We start from the raw sequence: 12,749 nt of genomic DNA on the forward strand, positions 1-12,749 counted from the left end.
AGGGGGACCTGCTGTGAACCCCTAAGAGGCCGCCAAAGCACCATGAGTGATCAGCAAAGGGGGGCCTGCTATGAACCCCTAAGAGGTGGCCGCAGTGCCACAAGTGATCAGCAGAGGGGGACCTGCTATGAACCCCTAAGAGGTGGCAGAAGCACCGCACTGAATAGCAGATGGGACCTGCTGAGAACCACTAAGAGGCGGCTGAAGCACCACACTGAATAGCAGAGGGGGATCTGCTGAGAACCCCTAAGAGGCGGTCGAAGTGCCGCACCAAAAAGCAGAGGAGTATCTGCTCAGAACCCCTAAGAGGCGGCCGAAGCACCGCTCTGAACAGCAGAGGGGGACCTGCTGAGAACCCCTAAGAGGCAGTTGAGGTGCCATGAGTGATCAGCAGTGGAGGACCTGCTGATAACCCGTAAGAGGCGGCCTAAGTGCCGCGAGTGATCAGCAGAGAAAGACCACCTGAGAACCCCTAAAAGGTGGCCGAGGTGCTGCTCCGAATAGCAGAGGGGGACCTGCTGAGAACCCCTAAAAGGGGGCCAATGTACCACACCAAAGAGCAGAGGGTGACTTGCTGAGAAGCCCTAAGAGGCAGCAGAGGGATTGCTGAGAACCCCTAGGAGGCGGCTGAAGCGCCGCACTGAATAGCAGAGGGGGACCTGCTAAGAACCCCTAAGAAGCAACCAAAGTGCCACTCCAAACAGCAGAGGGGAACCTGCTGAGAACCCCTAAGAGGCGGGCGAAGTGCCGCTCGGGACAGCAGAGGGAAACCTGTTGTGAACCATTAAGAGGTGGCAGTAGTGCCGCTCCAAACAGCAGACAGGGACTTGCTGAGATTCCCTAAGAGGGGGCAGAAGTGCCACACTGAACAGGAGATTGGGACTAGCTGAGAAATCCTAAGAGGTGGCAAAGGGGTTGCTGATAACCCCTAAGAGGCGGCCGAAGTGCTGCTAGTGATCAGCAGAGGGAGACCTGCTGAGAACCTTTAAAAGGCACCCAAGGTGCCTCTCTGGACCTGCTGAGAACCCCTAAGAGGTTGCCAAAGCATCGCGAGTGATCAGCAGAGGGGGACCTGCTGATAACCCATAAGAGGCTGATGAAGTGGCGTGAATGATCAGCAGAGGGAGACCTGCTTAGAACCCCTAAAAGGTGGCCATAGTGCTGCTCCAAACAGCAGAGGGGGACCTGCTGAGAACCTTTAAGAGGGGGCCAAAGTGCCACACCGAATATCAGAGGGGGACTTGCTAAGAACCCCTAAGAGGTGGCAGAGGGATTGCTCAGAATCCATAAGAGGCAGCTGAAGCACCGCACTGAACAGCAATGGGGGAACTGCTGAGAACCCATTAGAGTCGACCAAAGAGCTGCTCCGAACAGCAGAGAGGGATCTGCTGAGAACCCCTAAGAGGTGGCCAAAGTGCCACGAGTGATCAGCAGAGGGGGACATGCTGATAACCCATAAAAGGCGGCCGAAGCGCCGCTAGTAATCAGCAGATGGGGACCTGCTGAGAACCTCTAAAAGGCACCCAAGGTGCCTCTCCGAACAGTAGAGGGGGACCTGCTGAGAACCTCGTAGAGGCGGCCGAAGCACCATGAGTGATCACCAGAGGGGGAACAGCTGAGAACCCTAAAACTCAGCCAATGTACCGCTCCGAACAGCAGATGGGGATCTGCAGAGAACCCCTAAGAGTGGACTGAAGTGCCACACCCACCAGCAGAGTCGGACCTGCTGAGAACCCCTAAAAGGTGGCCGAGGTGCTGCTCCGATCAGCATAGGGGGACCTGCTGAGAACACCTGAGAGGGGGCCGATGTGCCACACCAAATAGCAGAGGGTGACTTGCTGAGAAGCCCTAAGAGCCAGCAGAGGAGTTGCTGAGAACCCATAAGAGGCGGCTAAAGCAACGCACCGAACAGCAGATGGGGACTTGCTGAGAACCCCTAAGAAGTGGCCAGAGTGCCACACTGAACAGCAGAAGGAGACCTCCTGAGAACCCCTAAGAGGTGGCCAAAGCTCTACTCCAAACAGCTGAGGGGTAGCTGCTAAAAACCCTTAAGAAGTGACCAAAACGCCACTCCAAGCAGCAGAGGGGGACCTGCTGATAAACCCTAAGAGGCGGCCAAAGCGCCACGAGTGATCATTAGAGAGGGACCTGCTATTAACGCCTAAGAGGCAGTATATATCGATTTGATATATACGTGCGGCAAAACACAGAAAATATTTTTTTATTTTTGCTGGAGAGTAGTGCACTTTGTGGGTTACACCAGCCTTTAAGAAATGAGCCAGCCGGCTCTTTACTTATGGGACACAGGCGCACGCTTGGCGCTGCTCCTTTGTTGATGCACGTGCGGCTACTGCGCACACAATTCACAAACACAGAAAATAATTTTTTTTTTGGTTTGGACTGGAGTGTACTTTGGGGATTACAGCACCCTTTAATGGTCAAGCCAGCCGGCCCTTTACTTATGACACAGGCGCACGCTTGGCACTACTTTGTTGATGCACGTGCGGGTACTGCGCACACAATTCACAAACACAGAAAATAATTTTTTTGGTTTGGAGTGTACTTTGGGGGTTACAGCACCCTTTAACGGTCAAGCCAGCTGGCCCTTTACTTATGACACAGGCGCACGCTTGGCACTACTTTGTTGATGCACGTGCGGCTACTGCGCACACAATTCACAAACACAGAAAATATTTTTTTTTTTAGTTTGGACTGGAGTGTACTTTGGGGGTTACAGCACCCTTTAACGGTCAAGCCAGCCGGCCCTTTACTTATGACACAGGCGCACGCTTGGCACTACTTTGTTGATGCACGTGCGGCTACTGCGCACACAATTCACAAACACAGAAAATATTTTGTTATTTGGTTTGGAGTGTACTTTGGGGGTTACAGCACCCTTTAACGGTCAAGCCAGCCGGCCCTTACTTATGACACAGGCGCACGCTTGGCACTACTTTGTTGATGCATGTGCGGCTACTGCGCACACAATTCACAAACACACAAAAAATATTATTTTTTTAGCACTTGGGGGGAGCACCCCTGATGGACAGAGCACCCCCTGGACAACACTACAGCACCCCTTTAGGACTGGGACACTGCACAGGACTTTGGAGTGGACACAGCCCCTATGGAGAACTGACTGCACAACACAGTCCAGCCAGCCCTTATGGACTTTGAAGTAGTGGACACAGCCCCTATTAACAGCAGCAGCACAGCACAACACAGCCAGCCCCTATGGACTTTGAAGTAGTGGACAACAGCTGCACAGCGCAGCACAGCACAGCACAGCACAACACTACTCTGCACTACACTACACTACACTACACAGCCCAGCCAGCCCTAACTCCCACCCTCCCTCTTCACTGTCCACAGCCGAGTGAGAAAATGGCGCCGACGCGGGTACCTTATATAGGATCCAAAACCCGCGAGACTCGGAAGGCGGGATGATGACGTTTTGCCTCAATTTCAGATCCGAGTCAGGCGGGAAAAGTCGAGCCTGACTCGGATCTGCCTCGGATCGGGGGGGCTCGGGGGAGTTCGGATTTCAGAAATCCGAACCCGCTCACCCCTAGTTTATTCTAATGTGAATCAATCTTACATCACTTATGCTGCATACACACGGTCAGATTTGTAGTCAGATATGAACAATAACGTTATAAAATTCGTTCAATCATTCATATCTGAAAGAAAATCTGACATGTGGGTCTGCAACGATGAACGATGCGCATTCCCGCATGTCAGATAACGATATCTGACATCTGATGTGTTTGCAGTCAGATTTGGACGATTTCATTCATTTTAATACTGTCTGAAATCGTTCAATCGTTTAAATCGTTGGTAAAATTGTTCAATCGTTCAACGTTTATCTGACAGATCTGACCGTGTGTGTGCAGCATTACACTTACAATCGTCAGTCAAACATTACCCTGTGTATATTAGTAGAGGAAGCAGAGAAATAGCGCACATTTTGGTAAAAGCAAGATTACTTCTACTGCCGTATTACATTCATTTATTGGTATTGAGGTAAATTGTTGTAGCAGGTAACTTATTTCTTGTAAAGTCTTGCGAGGATGATGCAACAGTTAATTTTGCACTAGAGGTATTTTGTAACTTAAGAGTAATTTGTTGACATTGAATTTTATAATTGTATGGATATGTGTATTGTACTATGGAGCTGATTCAGACCCGCTCGCTAAGATGCATGCTCTCGCTGCTGCCGATGGTATGCATTGTGTATGCATTGTGCGCATGCTCATACCTTAGAGAAAGTTCACATTGCTTTCGCTCGCTGCACATAGACGGCCCAGCAGAGTGAGTGACAGGGAATGCCGTTTGTAGGTGGTAACAGGGGCTGGCCATTAAAAACAGAGCAGTGGAGGTGCAAACGCAGGCGTGCCTGAGTATCTCAATGGCATTTTAGAGGTGTGCATAATTATAAGACAGCATCATAGTACATGTCACATGGCTTGTTTTTACACTGAAGTGCTCACAGTGCTTGTGGCAGGGTATGGTCAACCTCAAGCGCTGCATCAGCCTTAATGATCATAATTTCATTGCTTTTTGAAGTTTGAGTGGCAGAAATTCAATAGGTTTTGTGAAATTTCAGATCATGTCTAAGAAGCCTTAATGGGACATGTGAAACCGTAAGGTTTTTTGTCTATGGAATATACAGTATATATATCTCATCGTGTATGTAGCACAGTTCAGAATTCAAACACCAACTGTCACCAACTGTCACTCCGACTGCTGCCAAACATCACTGGCAGTTGGTGTGGCTCCCCTACTTCATCAGTGAGGGAAGGGTATTCATTTAGCGGGGAAAAAGGAAGGGTTTTTTTGCCATTGGCGAAAACGGACGTTTTCACCAAAAAACAGCAAAACGGCAACAGGTAAAAAAAAACTGGAGAAAAGTTTTCTCCATCCCAGACCAGGCGAAAAAAAATGCAAAATCCCTATTTTTGGCTGAAAATGTGGGGATTTCTTACAGAACCCTTTGGACACCCCCTAATCATAAAAAAATAGTTGAAAATGGTTAACCTATTGGGTCTGATTTTTCGATGGGCGGTATGGATGCGTCAAGTGTTTTAAACATTGCACGCGGTCGCAGCAGGCGTTTTTTTAACGGTATTTAAAACTGTGTTTTTACGACACAAAAATATACTTGCACCCATTTTAACATACCCCCAATTTACGTGGAACAGTAAATTCCTGGAAAAAAATAGCTTTCTATCTTTTTTCAACGTTTTTTTTTTTTTCACCAAAAATTTACACGGTAATTTTTCGCCTAAGTACGCATTTTACGTTTTTTTCCGGCAAATTATCATTGGGGGGGGTGTTAACCTGCCAAAAAAATGGCCGATCTGTTTGCATTTTTTTCTGTCTAAATTAATTTACAAATACACAAATGAAGATCTAATCTGTCCTGTGGCTGGAATCATGACCCAATAGCCGTAGTATATAATATAATATAATTGTACTAAAAAGGGGCTCATATGGATAGGACTTATGAGAGCTGCCCCGTACTATTAATTGTAGTACCCCATGCTCCTTTTACACTATTGTGCAAGCGCTGCAGCAGCTGCGGGAGATATGAGTGGGCAGGCGGTAGCCAGAACTTTCAGCACACTGGCGGCAGTTGGCAGCTCCATGCGCTGCAGTATAGGGAACCACCATCCTGAGCATCTCCATCCAGAGGTCACCCGCAGGAGAGGGCTGTGTCAGAGGTATGAGGGCAGGATTTGGGGTGGAGCCAGTGAGAGTGACAGGCTGTGGGTGGAGATATCTGGCAACTGAGGGGGCGGTGCTGGAAGTTACACTGGGCCCTATCAACGCTGATGAGTGGTCAGACAGAAGAGGATGGCCTCCGGCTGTGAGACGCACCTCGGGTACAGTGCCCAAACTCAGTAACTTCTCCTCATTGTATAAACCATTAGCTACAGTAACAGCTGTGTAATTAAGAAACTCATTGGAAAAGCCTAACATTACACTGACGTGCAATAGCAGTTTATTCTAATGTGAATCAGGCTTACATCACTTATGCTGCATACACACGGTCAGATTTGTTGTCAGATATGAACAATAACGTTATAAAATTCGTTCAATCATTCATATCTGAAAGAAAATCTGACATGTGGGTCTGCAACGATGAACGATGCGCATTCCCGCATGTCAGATAATGATATCTGACATCTGATGTGTTTGCAGTCAGATTTGGATGATTTCATTCATTTTAATACTGTCTGAAATCGTTCAATCATTTAAATCGTTGGTAAAATTGTTCAATCGTTCAACGTTTATCTGACAGATCTGACCGTGTGTGTGCAGCATTACACTTACAATCGTCAGTCAAACATTACCCTGTTTATATTAGTAGAGGAAGCAGAGAAATAGCGCACATTTTGGTAAAAGCAAGGTTACTTCTACTGCAGTATTATATTCATTTATTGGTATTGAGGTAAATTGTTGTAGCAGGCAATTTATTTCTTGTAAAGTCTTGCGAGGATGATGCGACAGTTAATTTTGTGCTAAAGGTATTTTGTAACTTAAGAGTAATTTGTTGACATTGAATTTTATATTTGTATGGACATGTGCATTGTACTATGGAGCTGATTCAGACCCGCTCGCTAAGATGCATGCTCTCGCTGCTGCCGATGGTATGCATTGTGCGTATGCATTGCAATGTGCATGCGTATACCTTAGCGAAAGTTCACAATGCATTCGCTCACTGCACATAGACAGCCCAGCAGAGTGAGTGACAGCGGAAGCCATTTGTAGGTGGTAACAGGGGCTGGCCATTAAAAAACAGGGGAGTGGAGGTGCACACGCAGGCGTGCCTGAGCATCTCAACGGCATTTTAGAGGTGTGCATAACTAAAAAACAGCATCATAGTACACGTCACCTGGCTTGTTTTTACACTGAAGTGCTTGCAGTGCTTGCGGCAGAGTATGGTCAACCTCAAGCGCTGCGATTGCATCCGATGTTAACCAATGTACCCATGGTTGCATACACTTCCTGGACATGACGTGTTCAAGTGGGTATCTTAAAACAGGCTGGTGGTTGTCTGCATACACTATGTGATCGCTCTCTAAGAAATAATGGGCGTGCTAAAGCATTGTTGTGCGGTAGCATTGCCTACGCAATTTGCATACACATCGTGCGAGCGATTGCATATAGCGAGCAGCTCTAAATCAGGCCCTGTATGTACTAATCTTTTACTTGACCTAGTGACCAGTAGGGGAATTTCTTCTTGAAAGGCAGGGGTAATTCGGAAAGGGGTACCGCACAAATGTGTTACACATTTTAAAAATAATTATATTGCACCGAACAGAAGAGGGGGACCGGCTGAGAACCCCTAAGAGGAGGCTGAAGTGTCGCACCAAACAGCTGAGAGGGACCTGCTGAGATCCCCTAAGAAGCGGCCGAAGCACGGCCCTGAACAGTAGAGAGGGACCTCCTGAGTACCCCGAACCCCTAAGAGTCAGCTGAAGAGCCGTAAGTGATCAGCAGAGGGAAAAGCAAAGGGGGACCTGCTAAAAACACTTTAGAGGAGACTGTAGCACCACTCCGAACAGCAGAGGGGTACCTGCTGTGACCCCCTAAGAGGGGGCTGAAGCGCTGAACTGAACAGCAGAAGGGGACTTGCTGAGAACCGCTAAGAGGCAGCCGAAGCACCGCACCATACAGCAGAGGGGGAACTGCTGAAAACCCCTAAGATGTGGCCGTAGTGCCACTTCGAACAGCAAAAGGGGGACCTACTGAGAACACCTAAGAGGCGGCCGAAGAGCCATTCTATACAGCAGAGGGGGACCTACTGAGAACCCCTAAGAGGGAGCCATAGCACCGCATTGAACAGCTGAGGGGGACCTGCTGAAAAACTCTAAGAGGCAGCCGAAGCACCACGAGCAATCAGCAGAGGGGGACCTGCTGATAACCCCTAAGAGGCAGCCAAAACACTGCTAGTGATCAGCAGAGGAAGACCTGCTGAGAACCCCTAAAAGGCGCCCAAGGTGCCTCTCCAAACAGCAAAGGGGGACCTGCGCAGAACCTCTAAGAGGCAGCCAAAGCGCCTTTCAGCAGGGGGACCTGCTGAGAACCCTTAAAAGATGGCCAAAACACAGCACCAAAAAGCAGAGGAGGACCTGTTATGAACCCCTAAGAGGAGGCCGAAGCGCCGCTCTGAACAGCAGAGGGTGACCTTATAGGAACCCATAAGAGGAGGCCGAAGCGCCGCTAGTGATCAGGAGAGGGGGCCCTGCTGAGAACTCCTAAGAGGCAACAAAAGCATTGATTCTGAACAGCAGAAGGGGACCTGCTGAGAACCCCTAAGAGGTGGCCAAAGCGCCGCTTGGGACAGCAGAGGGGGACCTGCTGTGAACCCCTAAGAGGCCGCCAAAGCACCATGAGTGATCAGCAAAGGGGGGCCTGCTATGAACCCCTAAGAGGTGGCCGCAGTGCCACAAGTGATCAGCAGAGGGGGACCTGCTATGAACCCCTAAGAGGTGGCAGAAGCACCGCACTGAATAGCAGATGGGACCTGCTGAGAACCACTAAGAGGCGGCTGAAGCACCACACTGAATAGCAGAGGGGGATCTGCAGAGAACCCCTAAGAGGCGGTCGAAGTGCCGCACCAAAAAGCAGAGGAGTATCTGCTCAGAACCCCTAAGAGGCGGCCGAAGCACCGCTCTGAACAGCAGAGGGGGACCTGCTGAGAACCCCTAAGAGGCAGTTGAGGTGCCATGAGTGATCAGCAGTGGGGGACCTGCTGATAACCCGTAAGAGGCGGCCTAAGTGCCGCGAGTGATCAGCAGAGAAAGACCACCTGAGAACCCCTAAAAGGTGGCCGAGGTGCTGCTCCGAATAGCAGAGGGGGACCTGCTGAGAACCCCTAAAAGGGGGCCAATGTACCACACCAAAGAGCAGAGGGTGACTTGCTGAGAAGCCATAAGAGGCAGCAGAGGGATTGCTGAGAACCCCTAGGAGGCGGCTGAAGCGCCGCACTGAATAGCAGAGGGGGACCTGCTAAGAACCCCTAAGAAGCAACCAAAGTGCCACTCCAAACAGCAGAGGGGAACCTGCTGAGAACCCCTAAGAGGCGGGCGAAGTGCCGCTCGGGACAGCAGAGGGAAACCTGTTGTGAACCATTAAGAGGTGGCAGTAGTGCCGCTCCAAACAGCAGACAGGGACTTGCTGAGATTCCCTAAGAGGGGGCAGAAGTGCCACACTGAACAGGAGATTGGGACTAGCTGAGAAATCCTAAGAGGTGGCAAAGGGGTTGCTGATAACCCCTAAGAGGCGGCCGAAGTGCTGCTAGTGATCAGCAGAGGGAGACCTGCTGAGAACCTTTAAAAGGCACCCAAGGTGCCTCTCTGGACCTGCTGAGAACCCCTAAGAGGTTGCCAAAGCATCGCGAGTGATCAGCAGAGGGGGACCTGCTGATAACCCATAAGAGGCTGATGAAGTGGCGTGAATGATCAGCAGAGGGAGACCTGCTTAGAACCCCTAAAAGGTGGCCATAGTGCTGCTCCAAACAGCAGAGGGGGACCTGCTGAGAACCTTTAAGAGGGGGCCAAAGTGCCACACCGAATATCAGAGGGGGACTTGCTAAGAACCCCTAAGAGGTGGCAGAGGGATTGCTCAGAATCCATAAGAGGCAGCTGAAGCACCGCACTGAACAGCAATGGGGGAACTGCTGAGAACCCATTAGAGTCGACCAAAGAGCTGCTCCGAACAGCAGAGAGGGATCTGCTGAGAACCCCTAAGAGGTGGCCAAAGTGCCACGAGTGATCAGCAGAGGGGGACATGCTGATAACCCATAAAAGGCGGCCGAAGCGCCGCTAGTAATCAGCAGATGGGGACCTGCTGAGAACCTCTAAAAGGCACCCAAGGTGCCTCTCCGAACAGTAGAGGGGGACCTGCTGAGAACCTCGTAGAGGCGGCCGAAGCACCGTGAGTGATCACCAGAGGGGGAACAGCTGAGAACCCTAAAACTCAGCCAATGTACCGCTCCGAACAGCAGATGGGGATCTGCAGAGAACCCCTAAGAGTGGACTGAAGTGCCACACCCACCAGCAGAGTCGGACCTGCTGAGAACCCCTAAAAGGTGGCCGAGGTGCTGCTCCGATCAGCATAGGGGGACCTGCTGAGAACACCTGAGAGGGGGCCGATGTGCCACACCAAATAGCAGAGGGTGACTTGCTGAGAAGCCCTAAGAGCCAGCAGAGGAGTTGCTGAGAACCCATAAGAGGCGGCTAAAGCAACGCACCGAACAGCAGATGGGGACTTGCTGAGAACCCCTAAGAAGTGGCCAGAGTGCCACACTGAACAGCAGAAGGAGACCTCCTGAGAACCCCTAAGAGGTGGCCAAAGCTCTACTCCAAACAGCTGAGGGGTAGCTGCTAAAAACCCTTAAGAAGTGACCAAAACGCCACTCCAAGCAGCAGAGGGGGACCTGCTGATAAACCCTAAGAGGCGGCCAAAGCGCCACGAGTGATCATTAGAGAGGGACCTGCTATTAACGCCTAAGAGGCGGCCGAATCGCCATGAGTGATCAGCAGAGGGGGACCTGCTGAGATCCCCTAAGAGGCTGCCGAAGTGCTGTGAGTGATCAGCAGAAGGGGACATGCTGAGAACCCCTAGGAGGCAGCCGAGGCACCGCTCCAAACAGCAGAGGGGGACCTGCTGAGAACCCCTTCAAGGCACCTGAGGTGCCTCTCCCAGCAGCAGTCTGTGAACAGGGGACGGTGTACCCAGGAGACCTCTGGGCCAGTAGCAGCCACACTTCTGACTCCCTGCACCCGATGAGTAACCCCTGCATCTTAAGCTCAAGCCCCGCCCCCTTTACCTCCCGACTTGCGCATGTGCAGTTCAGATTTTTATGCAGGGCTTTGTGAATGTGGGGGATTCAGCCTACTTTGTGGGGTGGCGGGAGTTCCCACCTTAATTCTGGAGACTCTCGCGAAATTCGGGAGGGTAGGCAACTCTGCTCCACTTTTCATTTTTAGGAGCTTTAGTAAATCTACCTAAATACCTAATTTTGTATGTGTGTCTCATACTGAATTCTACAAGAATGGAATACGTGACTCACTCACATGACCTGAGCTACTGTACAAACCTGAATTGCTATAGCTATGGATAAATAATTAGCAGAGCATATTCTAATTCACTTATTATTAAACCAGGTTACTAGCTAGACATTATATATAAAGCATCATTTTGTTGCGACTCCAAGATTCCTGCATTTATTTTCCACTTTGACTCTATAAAGTTTCTAAGGGCAACATATAAACTATATAATGAAATATACAGATAAAATAAATAGCACAATAGGAAAATGCAGAAATTTTGGAACACTGGAAACTGTCATTGGGGCGGGGTCTTTTCTCCCAACTCTGAAGCTGCCACTGCTCCTAACACTCATTCATTGCCAGGTGCACCAGTTACAGAGCAGCTACAGTATGACCGAGAAATACACGCCTACTTCCTGACCCATGAGATAAAGCTGTGCCAATTGGGATGGTGGAACAGAGCCCTCTAAGTGCTCAAATCAGGATAGTTGGCAAAATGCTAAAATAGTTTTTCCTGCATAATAAAGAGTATAAAATAAGTTTTGTAAATGCATATTGATATCACACTATTGGCCTGATTCAGACCCACTCGCAAGTGGGTCGATGGTCCCCCACTGTGCATGCACTGCCTCCGGAGTGCGCATGCGCGAGACCCATCCAGCGACGGCTGCTCTGTCGCTACGGGTCTCGCTGCAAGATGGGGAGGCTGTCGATGTTGATTGACAGGTCGCCTGTTTTGTAGGCAGGGGGGAGGTGGCTGCACAAACGCAGGCGTTCTCTTAGGAACGTCTGGCGTTTGTGGGCAGCCCTACTGACATCACTAGTGATGTCAGTAGTGTACTTCCTGCCCTATTAGAATACCCTACCACAGGGGTAATCTTTATTCATTTATCTTCAGGATTCTAGTGCAATATTCAGTACTGTCGTCATTTTCAGTTTATGGAGTATATTTCCACCTCTACTTGAAACCATTGTGTCATCAGTCAAGCAAAACATAAACAAACTAACAGAATGATTATATTTTATAAAATGGATGCCAACGGGGGAGGATTACAAACTGGATATAATTGCTGACCTTTTTTAAGGAAACACAGTCTTTAATTTCACATGTTATTTCTACCAACAGAAATATTCCTAAAAGAGCATATCAGAACATAAAGCACATATGTTGAACCAGATGTTTGGTATCCCTTGGTATTCATTGAATTTTGCAGAGATTCTTAACTATACAACAATTACTGTATATAGTACATGCCTTTCTTTTCAATATGTGCACAATGTAGAAATGGGATTTTAATAATCAAACTAGGGTATATATTTAATAAAGCACTATTTTATTAAGAAACAAGAATTATGTGATCTAATGCTAACTACGTTACTCTGATTACCAAAGTACAATATTGTTTCAGACCCAGTCGCAAGCACTGAGCGCTCGCAACCAGGTAGATGTCGACCCATTGAGCATGCGCACGTCGGAGCCGGCTCCGACGTGCGCATGCGCGAGACCCGGCTAGCGACGGGCGCTCCGTCGCTACGGGTCTCGCACCAAAGGGGGCAAGCTGTCGATGTTGAATGACAGGTAGGTGGGCAGGGGGGTGGCCGGCAAAACGGAGGCGTTCACGACGGAACACTTGCCTTTTGAGGGTGGCCCCACTGACATCATCAGTGATGTCAGTGGGGAGCTTC

This window comes from Taudactylus pleione, unplaced genomic scaffold, assembly GCF_031769625.1.
Source record: "Taudactylus pleione unplaced genomic scaffold, aTauple2 ptg000203l, whole genome shotgun sequence".
NCBI lineage: Eukaryota > Metazoa > Chordata > Amphibia > Anura > Myobatrachidae > Taudactylus > Taudactylus pleione.